At 35.1% G+C, this 16,607-nt stretch overlaps 1 pseudogene; it reads left to right on the top strand.

Moving 5' to 3' along the window:
- Positions 1 to 333: 333 nt before the first annotated feature.
- Positions 334 to 894, top strand: LOC125476050 (annotated as a pseudogene).
- The last annotated feature ends 15,713 nt before the right edge of the window (positions 895 to 16,607 follow it).

Below are 16,607 nucleotides of genomic sequence, written 5' to 3'. Positions count from 1 at the left end.
AACCAATTATCTCTCATCTTATCTTCAATTTCAGCAACTCCTAATTTATCTTGAATATCCTCATTCCTAATCTTATCATTTCTCCTAATTAAAAATAAAAAATTTAATTTAATTTAATTTAAAAAATAAAAAAAAATAAAAAAATAAAAATAAAACCTCATCAGTTATATGAATCATAGAATATCATTGCGCTAGCTCAGTTTTGAGTCATTTCTTTTGTTAAATCCAAGTAGTCCAATTCTTTTCTTAGAGTCTCCTTCCAAGTTTTCCTAGGCCTTCTTCTACCCCTTTGGCCCTGAGCCTCTGTCTCTTAATCACATCTTCTAACCGGTATGTTGCAACCTTGACTGCATTGGCATCATTGCTTTCATTGTTCTCCTTGTAGTCATGCTCATAACAATTTTTTCTATCATGTTCACCAAGTTCGAAAATCCCAAATTCAGCATAGAACGTGTTGTTGGACTTAGCAAGAGTAATGGACTGCCGGACTACAACGTGACGTTGAGGGTTCAAAATCCAAATTGGAGGGTGGCAATTGTGTACAATGGTGGTGGTACTAGCCTTCATTTTAGGAAAAAAACAATAGCTAACGGAAAATACCCGTCTCTCACTCAAGGGGTGGGCAAATCAAAAGAGGTTATTATCGTCGTTCACGGCACAAACGTTATTTTGCCTAACGAGATCAATAAAAGCTTGGGAGTTAGTGAGAGCAGCAGCAACACAAAGAAAGTGCAGGTTAGTTTGTCCCTCAACATGAACATTCCGGCAAGGTTGAGGATTGGGACGTTGAAAAGTAGAAACATGAAATTTCATGTGACGTGTGATATAACGGTGGATAAATTGTCGAAACGGACTAAAGTTTTGAGATAGGAATGCGAAACCCAACGGAAATAGCAATCAAAAGTTGTTGTTGTTGTATTTATAATTAGGAATGAGTTTGGAAGCCATGTAGCGGTGGTGGTAGGTGGTGCTAATTCAAGCTCATCTCTGTGTATGTATTTTGTTCACCATACTTTTTTTTTGGTACCCTTTTTCGGTACAAATCCCTTTGATTTTTACTTCTCTATTGCTCCATTTAGTTTTATTAGTTTTAAGCCCGCAGGTCATTAACGAATCAGTGGGGAGTCTACAATATCTATATGTTTGCATGACATTCGTCTTTTGAAGACGTAATAAATTAGGTCATACCCTTTTCTGGAGAGTCCTAACTAGTACTTTGAAAACTTTACTTTTTTTTTTTTTTTTCTTCTTCTTTCTTCTTTATTTTGTTAAACGTTTTGCATGAATATATAGTATTTTCATTTCACATGGCTAGCTATTAAATCAACTAAGTTCAACTCTAGGAAGCAGAACTTTATTTTACTAGCATTGGAATTTATTCTTTTATTTATTATACACACGCACACATATATGTATATATGAGTACTATCATTGACAATCTAACAAATTTATTGTGCACTTCTCAAAAATCAAAATTGTTTTTTTTTATATCAAATATAGAACGTATGTAGTATATAATAATTTTCCAGAGTGTTAATAGGATCACCCCTTTTTGTATTTATTAAACTTTTTAAGACAGTGTCACAAACGTACAGAGTTTTTTGATATGTTTGTACACAATTTTGCATCATTGTTGCCCACATTTGACCAAAACAAAATTGCACTCCAAGTCATCCGAACATATTCTAAGAAGGATTTTCAATGACGTTAGGTCAATACTTCTCCAAATATATATGAAGCCCAAGCACATCAACCAACAAACAAGCCTAGGACTCATATATAATCCAGTATCGATCTATTCTTGAGCACATCAATAGACTCACAAGCCTATGACTCATATATAATTCGGAACTAATCTGTTCATCATATTCCAATCTTAAACTTGGATTCCCAGCTGAGATTCAGGTGGTGGTGGTGGTAGGGTGTGTGTGTGTGAGAGAGAGAGAGAGGAATGAGAGTCACGACCTAATTAGTTACCTTCATAGGTGTCTGTTTATTTTTTAAGTAGCAAATTGGTTAGATTATGCTAGCTTAGTGATGAGTTAGATTGTGCCACTTGTCATGAAATTAGAAGATTTGTTAGTTAGTTAGTTAGACTAGCTTGATATATACAAGTATAAATAAAATCTTTCCTTGTATTACTTGCTCATTAAGAAAGATAATAATAAAATATAGTTTTCTTCATTTCTTCTTCTCTCTGAGTTCTGAGTTCTTCCTTTCATTTCTGCATATCAAGATCTTCTACATATATAGATTAACATGGTATCAATCGCCTTCGTTGCTTGCGCACGATACATTGATCATTTCCTTTCTTATGCTCACCGTGCATCAGTCTTCATCTTCTTAGAATTTGGTTTCTTCAACCATAATTCAGTTTGTCTTCTTAAAACCCTTCAATTTCTAGGGTTTGGTTGATTTTGATCTTTGATCGATCGTCTTTTGTATCTTCTCTACTCGTGTACATCAGGTGCTTTTGACGAGTTCTCAATGAAATTCTCATACCGAATCTTGTGTTGTTGATCTCCTTGGCATCATAGACTAGTCATCCATCTAATAACATTGTAGCATTGATGTTAAACAAGGGCAATGTGAAATGTACAAGGTTTATATCACCTACTATGTGTTAGAGTTGCTTAGAGGGCAAGTTTTGTAAACTTCCCTTTTAACAAAGTGTCAATAAGTCTGTACACCATTTTGATATTGTGTATAGTGACCTATGGGTTCGGCACCTTTATTTCTGATGATGGATATAGGTACCACATAACCTTTATTGATGAATGTACAAAGCACTGTTGGATTTTCCATTGGCTAATAAATCTAATCTCCTTTCCACATTTGTTGCCTTTGATAACTTTTGCAAAATCAAAATTGTGCATCTATTAAAATTCTACAAAGTGATTGGAGAAAGAGAGAGAGAGAGAGAGAGAGAGAGAGAGAGAATATACTAGTAAGAGGTTTCAAATAATATTTCATCATAAATCTTGCCCATATATCCCTGAGCAAAATGGTCTAGCTAAGAGAAAGTATAGACATATTGTGTTTCCATCACAATGCTTCAAAATGCCTTCTTTTTGGTCTTATGCTAGCCAAGCTGCAACTTACCTCATCAATAAAATGCCAACACCAATTCTTAGTAATAAGATCCCTTTTGAAGTTCTTTATGCATAGGGTTGTACCAACTATTTCACACTTAAGAATATTTAAGTGTGCTTGCTATCCTCTTTTGAAACCTCATAACACTACTAAATTACAAGCTAAAACAACCAAATGTGTTTTTTTAGGCTATGCTTCTCAATATAAAGGGTATATTTGTTATTTCTAGAAAGAGAATTTATGTTTCTAGATATGTTATGTTTGATGAACATTTTTATCCTTATACAGACTTATTGATGCACACAAAACCACCATGTTTACCCCAGTTATAAATAATATCCCATCTTTGGTTCACCAGTCATCTAATTCATTCAACATTGTCCCCACTTCACCCTTTTCTTCTCCTAGCATTAATACCATACCTCAATCCATTACTAGCACGTCAAGTTCCTCTTCTCATCAAGTCTTTGTGGTATCTGGTCCTAGTAATGGTGATACAATAGTACCAACCACTTTTACTCCTGATACATTGCAAGTGGTTTTGGATATTCCACCATAATTTTGTATCTAATGTAAACTAGGAGTAAAAATGGTATCATATTTTTTTACTACACACAAAAGATTTTGGCGGAGTTGATTTATTCGTAGCTGAATCATCTACTTATAAGACGGTTCTTAAAGTGCCAGTTTGGTTGCAAGCTATGAGAGAAAAGGTTGATGCACTTAATGCACAAGGCACTTGGAGTTTGGTCTCTTTATCTGCAAACAAGAATTTGGTGTGCTGCAAGTGGATTTTAAAGATCAAGAAACATGCAGATTGTACAATTGCTAGGCACAAAGCCAGATTAGTCAAGAATTAGGCGTTGATTATGAAGAGACATTTAACCCTGTAGTGAAGCCAACTACTATTAGACTTGTATTGGCTCTTGTTGCATATTTTGATTGGATTCTTAGACAGCTAAATGTTAAAAATGCATTCCTACATGGCATTTACAAGAAGAAGTGCATATGACTCAGCCTCCAGGATTCGAAGATCCCAATCATCTTACATGAGTGTGTAAGCTTCACAAGTCCCTATATGGCTTGAAACAAGCTCCTAAAGCTTGGAATGAAAGGTTCATCACTTTCTTCCTAAGTTGGGCTTCTAGAACACATACTCTGATTCTTCTCTCTTTGTTAAACAAGAGGATTCTACAATTGTTGTTCTGTTTTTGTATGTGGATGATATAATCTGTCATTGGGAGTGTTACTAATGCTATTCAGGAAGTTATTCAAGCTCTCACTACTGAATTTGAAGTTAAGGACTTAGGTCCTTTACATTATTTTTTTGGGCATATAGATTTCTAAAATCAAGAATGGTTTATTCCTGTCCCAAACCAAATATGTGTAGGATTTATTGTCTAAGACTGAAATGCTTGAGTCTAAAGCCTGCGATACTCCCCGTTTACCATATAATCGATTGTTTAAGGATAATGGTTAGCCTTATGGAAATTAAAGTACGTACAAAAGCATTGTAGGTGCTTAGCAGTACTTCACCTTCACCAGACATGATATTGCATTCTCTATGCATTAACTCTATCAATTTATGTAGAGTTCAATGGCTTCTCACTTCACTACAGTCAAAAGAATCTTGAGGTACTACACAGGTACAATGCATTTGAGGATTTCATATATCATATGAGATTTAATCTTGAAAGCATTCAATGATGTTGATTGGGAAAGTGATCCCAATGACATGAGATCGTATTTCTTGACTCTAATCCAATTTTCTGGTCTTCCAAGAAGTAACAAACTATTTCTAGATCCTCTACTGAGGCTGAATATAGGGCACTGTTTAATACTTCTGTAGAAATTGATTGGATTAAACATCTCCTTGCATTTTTGCAGGTGTCATTGCATTATGTTCTAGTTTTGTTTTGTGATAACATGTCTATTATTGCACTCCTTCAATCTTGTGCAATATCATAAGACAAAGCATATTGAAATTGATGTGCACTTTATCAGAGAAAGAGTACCCAAGAAGCAATGTGAAGTTTGCTTCTTCCAAAGAGCAGCTTGCAGACATTCTTACAAAGGGTTTAAGTGCTCCTTTATTTCATGCTCATTGTAACAACCTCATGATTGGATCCTCAAAGTAGGAGTTTGAGTGGGGATGATAGAGTATATAAAGTGATGAGATAGATTATGCCACTTGTCGTGAGATTAGAAGATTTGTTACTTCGTTAAAATAGCTTGATATGTACAAGAATAAATATAAGCTTTCCTCATATTCTATGCTCATTAAGAAAGATAATAACAAAATAAAATTTTCTTCATTTCTTCTTCTTTCCGAGTTCTGAGTTCTTCCTTTCATTTCTGCATATCAAGATCTTCAACATATATAAATTAATATTTAGCTCACTCCAATAACCACAAATAGACAAATGAAGCCCAATGGATCACAAGGAAATATCCTTTATACTGGACATTTCAATCTTTATCCGTTTCGCGCATCTAGCTATCCTCTAAGGTTTCTGGAATAGTTTGTAATTGCTTTCTCATTTCTCTTCACTCTGCTAGCATATGAACATCTTTTATTTTTGGTAATTAAGCATATAAACACTTAGGATTCCTTGTAACCCACTCATTCAAGAAATACATAAATGTAGTATTATAATTATCTCACTCTCTCTTTGTTATATTTTTTGAATTACCCTTTAATATAATGGAGTTTTTTTTTTTTCTTGGCATTGTTGACGACTGCTTGAAAGACAATTTTTAGCTTTATTAGGAGACGATGGATTTAAATTCTGATATCAAACAACAGACAAAAATGAAGACTAATCAATAATCCACATGCACTACAATTTTGATAAATCATTTTAAATTTGGGCCTCCTCAAGAATGTCTAAATGCCAGAACTTTGATACAGACGATGATGTTGATGCATAAGTATGGGACAATTTGACATATCTAGCTTATCCAACAAGTAAGTTAAAGGGATATATATGGTCACTTAATCTCTCAGGAAAGATTTATACACTCGGTAATCTGTAATAGTGAGGCCCTGACCAGTTATACATAATTATGCATAAGTTTCTTTTTACTTGGCATTGTGTTATGACCCCGGGATGCCACGGTGATGGGGTGTATACCTGTTACATGTCATTTGTTCTAATCTACATGGCTAGTTCTTTGTCATTCAATGTAGATTCCAAAACTATTGAAGTTGTTTTATAAGGAATGGTTGAGTTTTGTCATTTGAAACAGTTAATGTGTTTGAATGTTAACATTATTATTTGGCTCAAAACTATATAAAAAAAGTACCCAAGAAAGTTGGAAACCACCAAGGGCCAAACTATAATTTTGTTATCTCCAGGAAGAAAAAGAAATTCCCTTTACAATTTGTAAGTCAATTACAACTGGGCCGGAGTAGGCTTTAAACTGGATCAGTACTATATCTACGTGTTTTAGCCTCATGTTTTATTTCACCATACTCTCTCTTGTTGTGTGCAATTATATAGCTAGATATAGCTCTCTCTTCTCATGGATCCCAAGTTTGCCACACTCTATTTTCTTCTTCTTCTTCTTCTTCTTCTCACTTAAAGTATGGAGAGCATTGTGTAGTCGATTGTACTTAGTGGCGGAGCTAGAAATTGCTCTTAGGAGGGGTCTTCCAAGACATATAAAAAAAACTAAACCAAATATAGCAATATAATTAATAGGAGAAATATTTAAGGTTTCTTTTTTTTTTATTGGCATGAAAGATTCATCAAACAAGAGTGAACGGGCGTTAAATTTTTTATGAAAAAATTAGTATTGAGATATTATAAGAACATAACTTGTTTACGAGCTTTAATAAAAAAGAAGAATTCGAGCAAAAATTTAAGTTCATAACTAAAAAGTATTACCATGAGATTTTCCTGTCAACATAATTGACTATTCTTCTAACTTGGATAGTCCTTATTTTATATAAACTGAACAAATAAAGAAATTAGCTTTTATATGATGAAAGAGAAGGCTAGTTATAAGGTTCATAGACTTTTTTTTTTATATATAAACTGAACAAAAAAAAAAGGAATTAGTTTTTATATGGTAAAACAAAAAAGGTTTAGTTTAAAAATGAACACAAGTTTTATATGGTAAAACAAACAGGGTTTATTTTAAAAATGAACACAAGGGTTTGACGGCAATAAATTTTGAACCCATGGCCCCACAGAATTGTCAAACTCCACTTACCAATGCACCATAAGAAATTTATTGAAATGGTTAGCAAACAATAGATATATGGGATGCTTAGATATATATATACACGTTAAATTTTAGGATGGGCCTAGGCCTAACCTGACCTTGATGTGACTCCGCCACTGATTGTACTTTTATATTTTTGTCGATCTATATGGTCTTGTTCCTTGTAATTTGTTCATACAATATCAATACATAATTCTTCATCAAAATCCACATGGTATCAGAGAAGGAACCTTAATCGGCCCCGTCTCTATGTTCTTTCATATTTTGCTTCCTACATTCTACATTAGAATGGCAGAAGACAAACCATTTGGTTCGTAGGCTGAGAGCACTCTTGCTTCCCTTTCTTCAACTTTTTCTGAAGTTGATGTCAACCCAAATCAGCCACTTTCTTCTGTGTTTCTGAATGAATTCAACTATCTTCCTTGGTCAATAGTTGTTACACTGGCTCTTGGAGAAAGATCCAAACTTGGATATATGAATGTGAGCATATAGGCTCTTGAAATCTCTTCTTCTGCATATGAAGCTTGACTGTGCAAAGATCAACTTGTTATGTCATGGCTTCTCAATTTAGCGGAAGGTTGCTAAAATTTTCAGTTTTCTAGAGTCATTTTGTATCTATTGAATGTTATCAAAGAAATGTATGTCAATCAAAATAATTTTGCCTGCATTTTTCAACTTAAGAGAGATATTGCTAGTCTTCAACAAGATGGTAAGCCTTGTATTCAACATAATGGTAGTATGAAAAATATGTAGAATGAACTTGCAGTGTATAGACTACATACTATTGATGTTGCTAGTTATTGAAAGGAGCTAAAAATGACAAGATTTTTCAATTGTTGGCAACAAGCCTAGGTTCAGGATATGAAAATCTCTGCAATCACATTTTAATGAATACAGAGCTCCCATCTTTTGCCAATGTTTGTGCTACTATTCAACAAGAAGAAGTTTGTAGAAAAGTAATGAGTATAGAAACAAGGGCAGGTGTGTTCGAATCTAGAGCTTATGTGTCCAACCATAAACAAGCCGAAGAAAGAAACAAGAAGAGCAAGATGGAAGACTTGAAATGAAATTATTGCAACTGTATTGGGGAATGTGAGAATTTGATTTTACATACTGAATTGAAACCAAAGTTTGAGAAATACCACAAGAATTTTAAGGATAGCAAATTTTTTTTAGAAAGGCCAACATAATTTCACTTCTAATGCAAACCATGCAGTTGCTGCTTCCATATATGGGTTATTGAATTTCACAGCAAGTCCAGCTGCTCTGATCGATGAATTTGTAGCCTACCTCTAGAAGAAGAAGGGAGTGGTCAAAGAGAAAGCATGAATGGTGCTGGGAGTGACAGTTCAACTGCACTACTTAGCAAGTTTGTAGGATTTCTTGCAGAAACCGATGGAGTATCTCATGAAGAAATCCCGGGTAATTTAATTGCCTTTCTATTGCTCTTAATGTCAATGTTGTACATAATTTTTGGATTATAAATTCAGGTGCCACTGTTCATATGACAAATCAAACTACAAATTTGTATGATTTTGACATACCCTAGACATCATTTTTTGAGGTTTCACTCTTACCCTATTTTGCCCACAAGACAAAACCTTATTTAACTCCAACTAGCCACAGCCCCCATTGACGTTCCTCAAGTACCACGATGTGCCATTCAAGATAGACAAAGATTCCAAGGTTGACACTCTTCTGCTCGGTCATCCTCTCGTTGTTACCTTCCTACCGGTCGTGGCCGACACACATGGATTAACCTAATCAAAGTCACTTTGTGGAATCTCTATAATAATGGATGACTGATTGTTCACGATGTTGGGGACTTTTTTTATCCGGCTCATGTATCATATGAGGTTAATTGATTAAATTTTTTGGACTATGGTAGAATCTTGATGAATCTTTAATTTATTTCGCTGGTTATTTCTCTTTTTATTATCTATGGAAGATTATTGTATCGTAGACATTAATTAGATGTCTTTTTTTTTTTTTTTTGTTTGGTGTATATATAAAAACTTTTAAAGAGTAATGATTCTTTAATGGAGTTTCCGATGAAGGTTCTATACTATATTAGGGCATGGTTATCTAGAAGGCTCGAAGTTAAGTAAGCCCTACAAGTATGATGCATACTATATATATATATAGCCTTCATGCACGCACTCACGCATTTGCAGAAGACATTTTTTGAATCACGACGTGCTACGCTCTACTTACATGTTTTAAATGTATTTACATGCGTAAATTGACAAAAGAAAAGTCAAATATTTGAAGTAAACCCCTCATAAACCCCTCATAAATGTATTTACATGTTTTAAATGAATAATCTTAGATCATTCTAGAATAAACCCCTCATAAACCAATTAAAGCAGCTGAATTCACATAATAAAATCAGTCTCTGTAGAATTTACATTAAGAATAGAGAAAATAATATTTAATAAACAATTGATTGAATCACATTATTGCTAGCTCAATGTAAGGCTAAGCCCACCCCCTCCCCCTTAGTGTAGATAATATCATTTGTTAAAAAAAATAATCATTTGACAACTTATTTAATCACATTATTACCAGCATGCGAAAGATCTTTTTTATAACTGGCATTACACGCATCTTAAGATGTTTTGAACATGTTTAAAAATAAAGAAAATAATATTTAATAAACAACTAATTGAATCACATTATTGCTAGCCCATTATGAGGCTAAGCCCACCCCTCTCCCCCTTAGCGTAGATAATATCGTTTGTTAATAAAAAAAAAATCATTTGACAACTAATTTAATCACATTATTATCCGCATACGAAAGACCTTTTTGATAACCGAGATTACACATCTCTTAAGATGTTTTGAACGTGTTTAAAAATAGAGAAAATAATATTTAAAAAACAACTAATTGAATCACATTATTGAAAGCATATTGTGAGACTAAGCCACCCCCTCCCCCTTAGTGTAGATAATATCGTTTGTTTAAAAAAATAAAAAATAAATAAAAAAACAATCATTTGACAACTAATTTAATGTAATTTAATTACATTATTATTATCTTCGTGCGAAAGACCATTTTTATTCCCGGCATTACACGCCTCTTAAGATATTTTGAACGTTTTTAAAAATAGAGAAAATAATATTTAATAAACAATTGATTGAATCACATTATTGCTAGCACATGGTGAGGCTAAGCCCACCCCTACCCTTTAGTGTAGTTAATATTGTTTGTAAAAAAAAAAAAAACAATCATTTGACAACTAATTTAATCACATTATTATCCGCGTGCAAAAGACTATTTTTTTTTATAACTGTCATTACACGCCTCTTAAGATATTAAGAACGTGTTTAAAATAGAGAAAATAATCTTTAACAAACAACTTATTAAATCACATTATTACTAGCCCATTGTAAGGCTAAGCCCACCCTCTCCCCCTAAATGTAGATAATATTGTTTGTTTAAAAAAAAAACAAAAAAAACAATCATTTGACAACTAATTTATTCACATTATTAACCGTCTACGAATGACCTTTTGTATAACCGGCATTACACGCCTCTTAGATGTTTTGGACATGTTTAAAAATAGAGAAATTGACTCACATTATTGCTAGCCTATTGTGAGGTACTAATTAAATAATAATAATAATTAATTATTAAAAAGATACTATTAAAATGACAAAAACGCCCCTGCCTTATTTGATCCATTATTTTGGGATGCCTTTGAAGTTTTTTGTCTTGGGGGTATTTTTGTCCAAATATTTTTGTTGAAACTTGGTGACACCAAAATCACCATTCACCTTTTCCATTGGCTTTATATATAGACTAGCCTTCATGCAAGCGCTCACGCGTATGCAGAATGCATTTTTTAAATCACGACGTGCTACTCGTGACTTACATGTTTTAAATATATTTATATACATAAATTGACAAAAGGAATGTGACATCCTACATCGCCCAGGGGAGCGATCCTTAAATGTATATTTCATTGTGACATCCTACATCGCTCAGGGGAGCGATCCTTAAATGTATATTTCCATCCCTACCTAGCACGAGGCCTTTTGGGAACTCACTGGCTTCGGGTTCCGTAGGAACTCCGAAGTTAAGCGAGAAGGGGGCTAGAGCAATCCCATGATGGGTGACCCACTGGGAAGTTGCTCGTGAGTTCCAAAAAAACAAAATCGTGAGGGAATGGTAAACCCAAAGCGGATAATATCATGCTACGGTGGTGGAGTCGGGCCTAGGAAGTGATCCCTCTCGGGCCGGGATGTGATAATTTGGTATCAGAGCCTAACCCTGGCCGCGTGTGTGCCGACGAGGACGTCGGACCCCTAAGGGGGGTGGATTGTGACATCCTACATCGCCCAGGGGAGCGATCCTTAAATGTATATTTCCATCCCTACCTAGCACGAGGCCTTTTGGGAACTCACTAGCTTCGGGTTCCGTAGGAACTCCGAAGTTAAGCGAGAAGGGGGCTAGAGCAATCCCATGATGGGTGACCCACTGGGAAGTTGCTCGTGAGTTCCAAAAAAACAAAACCGTGAGGGAATGGTAAACCCAAAGCGGATAATATCGTGCTACGGTGGTGGAGTCGGGCCTAGGAAGTGATCCCTCTCGGGCCGGGATGTGATAAGGAAAGTCAAATATTTGAAGTAAATGAATAATTTTAGATCATGCTAGAAGAAATCCCTCATAAACCAATTAAAGCAGTTGAATTCACATAATAAAATTGGTCTCTATAGAATTTACATTAAGAATAGAGAAAATAATCTTTAATAAACAATTGATTTAATCATATTATTGCTAGCATATTGTGAGGCTAAGCCCACCCCCTTCCCTTTAATGTAGATTATATCGTTTATTTGAAAATAAAAAATAATAAAATAAAAAAATATGAAAATAAAAAAAAAACATTTGACAATTAATTTAATCACATTATTATCCATGTGCAAAAAACCTTTTTTATAACCAGCATTACATGTGACATCCCACATTGCCCATGGGAGTGATCCTTATATGTATATTCTCATCCTTACCTAGCACGAGGTTTTTTGGGAGCTCATTGGCTTCGGGTTCCATAGGAACTCCGAAGTTAAGCGAGTAGCGCACGAGAGCATTCCCAGGATGGGTGACCCATCGGGAAGTTCTCGTGTGAGTTCCCAGAAACAAAACTGTGAGGGTGTGTTGGGGGCCCAAAGCGGACAATATCGTGCTACAATGGAGTCGGCCCCTGGAAGTGGTCCCGCCCGGGTCGGGATGTGACATTACACGCCTCTTAAGATGTTTTAAATTGTTTAAAATTTGAGAAAATAATATTTAAAAAATAACTGATTGAATCACATTATTACTAACTAATTGTGAGGCCAAGCCCACGCCCCTCCCCCTTAGTGTAGATAATATCGTTTGTTAAAAAAAATAATTATTTGATAACTTATTTAATCACATGGTTATCCGCGTGCGAAAAACCTTTTTTATAACTGGCATTACACGACTCTTAAGATGTTTTGAACGTGTTTAAAAATAAAGAAATTGAATCACATTATTGATAGCTTATTGTGAGGTACTAATTAAAAAAAAAAAAAAAACACCAAAAAGTAAATTATTAAAGAAATAATATTAAAATGACGAAAATGCCCCTACCTTATTTGATGTATCATTTTGGAATGTCTATGAAGTTTTTTGTTTTGGAGGTATTTTTGTCCAAATATTTTTGTTGAAGCATGGTGACACCAAATCACTATTCACCTTTTTCATTCTCTTTATATATAACTAGCCTTCATGCACGCGCTCACGAGCGTGCCAAAGACATTTTTTGAATCACGACATGCTATTCGTGATTTTTATGTTTTAAATGTATTTATATGGGTAAATTGACAAAAGAAAAGTCAAATATTTGAAGTAAATGAATAATTTTAGATCATGCTAGAAGAAATCCCTCATAAACCAACTAAAGCAGCTGAATTCACATAAAAAAATTGATCTATGTAGAATTTACATTAAGAATAGAGAGAATAATATTTAATAAACAATTGATTGAATCATATTATTACTAGCCTATTGTGAAGCTAAGCACACCCCCTCCCCTTTAGTGTAGATAATATCGTTTATTTAAAAAAAATCATTTAACAATTAATAATCACATTATTATCCGTGTGCGAAAGACTTTTTTTATAACCGGCATTACACGCCTCTTAAAATGTTTTAAATTGTTTAAAAATAGATAAAATAATATTTAATAAATAACTAATTGAATCACATTATTGCTAGCCCATTGTGAGATTAAGCCCACCCCATTCCCCCCTTAGTGTAGATAATATCGTTTGTTAAAAAAAATAATAATAATCATTTGATAACTTATTTAATCACATTGTTATCTGCATGTGAAAAACTTTTTTTATAATCAGCATTACACATCTTTTAAGATGTTTTAAACGTGTGTAAAAATAAAGAAATTGAATCACATTATTGATAGCTTATTGTGAGATAATAATAATAATAATAATAATAAACAATTAAAAAAAAAAAAAAGAAAGCACCAAAAAGTAAATTATTAAGGAAATGACGAAAATACCCCTATCTTATTTGATGTATTATTTTGGAATGCCTTTGAAGTTTTTTGTTTTGAGGGCATTTTTGTCCAAAACTTTTTGTTGAAGCATAGCGACACCAAATCACTATTTACCTTTTTCATTCTCTTTATATATATATATATATATATACACATAATAATAATAATAAACAATTAAAAAAAAAGAAGAAAGCACCAAAAAGTAAATTATTAAGGAAATGACGAAAATACCCCTATCTTATTTGATGTATTATTTTGGAATGCCTTTGAAGTTTTTTGTTTTGAGGGCATTTTTATCCAAAACTTTTTGTTGAAGCATGGCGACACCAAATCACTATTTACCTTTTTCATTCTCTTTATATATATATATATATATATATATATATATATATAATAATAGATAGATAGATAGATAGATAGATAGATAGATAGATAGATAGATAGATAGATAGAGGAGTGACAACCTTAATGTTGACTTTATTAGGGCATGGTTCCTCCAGCCTTCCCATGGATTGGACTTTATGTTCACTTGGCTCTTGGGTCTAACAATACTGCAAGTACTCGACCAAGAGGCCGTGTTACCTAAACCTTACAATTCACTACTTGTCTCTACTAAATCAATTATAGTATATGTTCACACAGAAAAGCCAACTTTGTACTAACGACCAGATAAGTGACAACCTTGATGTTGACTTTATTAGGGCATGGTTCCTCCAGCCTTCCCATGGATTGGACTTTATGTTCACTTGGCTCTTGGGTCTAACATTACTGCAAGTACCCGACCAAGAGGCCGTGTTACCTGAACCTTACAATTCACTACTTGTCTCTACTAAATCAATTATAGTATATGTTCACATAGAAAGCCAACTTTGTACTAACGACCTTGCTGAGTTGGGCCACTCTGTACCATTTTTTCCTCTTTTTTTTTGTTAGGTTGGTGATCTTGCCGAGGGTTTACGGACAGGTTACGTATTTCTAACACAAATTAAAAGATCATCAACAAGACAATGAGTCTCAAGCCTATGAGCCTTAGAATTCTAGTAGCATGAATTGGTAGAGTGAAAGTAAATGCTAATCGTCCTAATTTCGAAGAATTCATGTTATAAAAAGGCTGAACTTTATTTTTGGTTAATGGAAAAAAATGATGAAAGTAGTAATGGGAACTTAGAGCAACTCCACCCCTAAAGACTTTGCGCCAGCACCCAGCCCATTTGTCCACTTCAATGAACAGTAAGGGTGTGTTTGTTTGAGCTCACTAGCTTTCGCTGGCTTGGACTGGATTATGTAGTAATCTAGTCCCATGTTTGTTGACAGTCCGGGACTAAGTTTAATGAGATTAGAAGGGACTCGCGGGGACTAACTCCCTCGCTAGCAAACCCGTCGAGAACCATGGGATTAGCAGGGACTAACTTCCTCGCGTCTTCCGCTGCTTCTATGTTCACAAACGCCGAGAGCCATCATCATTCCCCTTCGCCAATTCCCCCTTCCCCTCTTCCTCTCTCCTCGCTTTCTTCTCTTTCTGCTCCGCCGAGATCCGAGCTCGGCTTGAACTTGGCCGCGACGACAACAGTTGCTCCATCCTGATGGTACTGTAGTTATGCTGCTGCGACGACGACTCAGAAGCATTCGGCTTCTCTTGCATAGAAGATATTCTAACCACGCTTGGGAATCGCTGCAGGGCGGTTCCGCCACTCCAAAGACTTGCAGCTCTGATTGAATCCACAGAATTGGAAAGCTCCCCCAGTTGGAATCTTGCACCGAACAAAAACCAGAGAAACCAAGCTCGATTCTTCATTTTGCAGAATTTTTTTGGCAATTAATCAAAAAAAAAAAAAAAAAAAGGAAAGGGAAGGAGAGTGTGGGACAGAGAGAACAAGGGAGATAAAGAAGGAGAAAAGGATGAAGGCTTCCAGAGAGAGGGAGAGTATTATTTGAATAAAAAAGATAGAATTAATTAATATAATATTATTATATATGAATTAAAAAATATAATATTGTAGTTTGTTATTATCCTTCTTTTTAGTCCGACACTGCACCAAACGTTTCACTAAGTCAGTCCAGCTTAGTCTAATCTAAGCCAGTCTAGCTTAGTCCCTAAAGCTAATCCAGTCCGAGATAGTCCGGTGCAACAAACGCACCCTAATAGACCCCAATGAACAGTAATAGGCCAAAGCATCTCCACTCCTAACAGTAATAGGCCAAAGCATCTCCACCCCTAAAGCTAATCCAGTCCTCTTATCCGACTCGTCATCGTTAGCCTCCGTACCTTCTCCGTCGTCCTCCACTTTCGCTTTCCCTTTCTCCTTCTTGTTCTTCGCCTCGGCCTCCACTTTCTCCTTCTTTTTCTTCTTCTGTTCTTGTTCTCCACTTGGGTCGGTGCTAAAGCTGGGCCAACTAGTCTCAGTCACGACCACCAAAGTGTTCTCGTATCGTGCAACGACCATGGTTCTGATGATGGCGTCAACCATCATGTCGAGAGGTTTTGGTATCGGACGCCCGTGGTGAGGTAATCTTGAAATTCAAATGGGTGCTTCTGAAACAGGGGAAACTCGACCTCCACCTTGCTCTCGCCGGAGTTGTCCTCCTCTTCCTTCACAGCTTCCCCTTCCGCTTCTTCCGCCTCCACCTCTTCCTTCTTCGCCTACTCTTTCTTCTTCTGAGCTCCCTTGACCTTCTTCCTCGCTGGCGCCACGGGTCACCAGCTTGATTTTGCCAGCGCCACCAACTGTTTTTCTTCTT

This window comes from the organism of the source record quoted next, unplaced genomic scaffold (genome assembly GCF_019419815.1).
Source record: "Pyrus x bretschneideri cultivar Hongxiangsu unplaced genomic scaffold, Pyrus_bretschneideri_v1 Contig17, whole genome shotgun sequence".
Classification (NCBI taxonomy): domain Eukaryota; kingdom Viridiplantae; phylum Streptophyta; class Magnoliopsida; order Rosales; family Rosaceae; genus Pyrus; species Pyrus x bretschneideri.
Note: the sequence above shows the minus strand (reverse complement) of the source record. Positions and strands in the feature narration are given on the sequence as shown.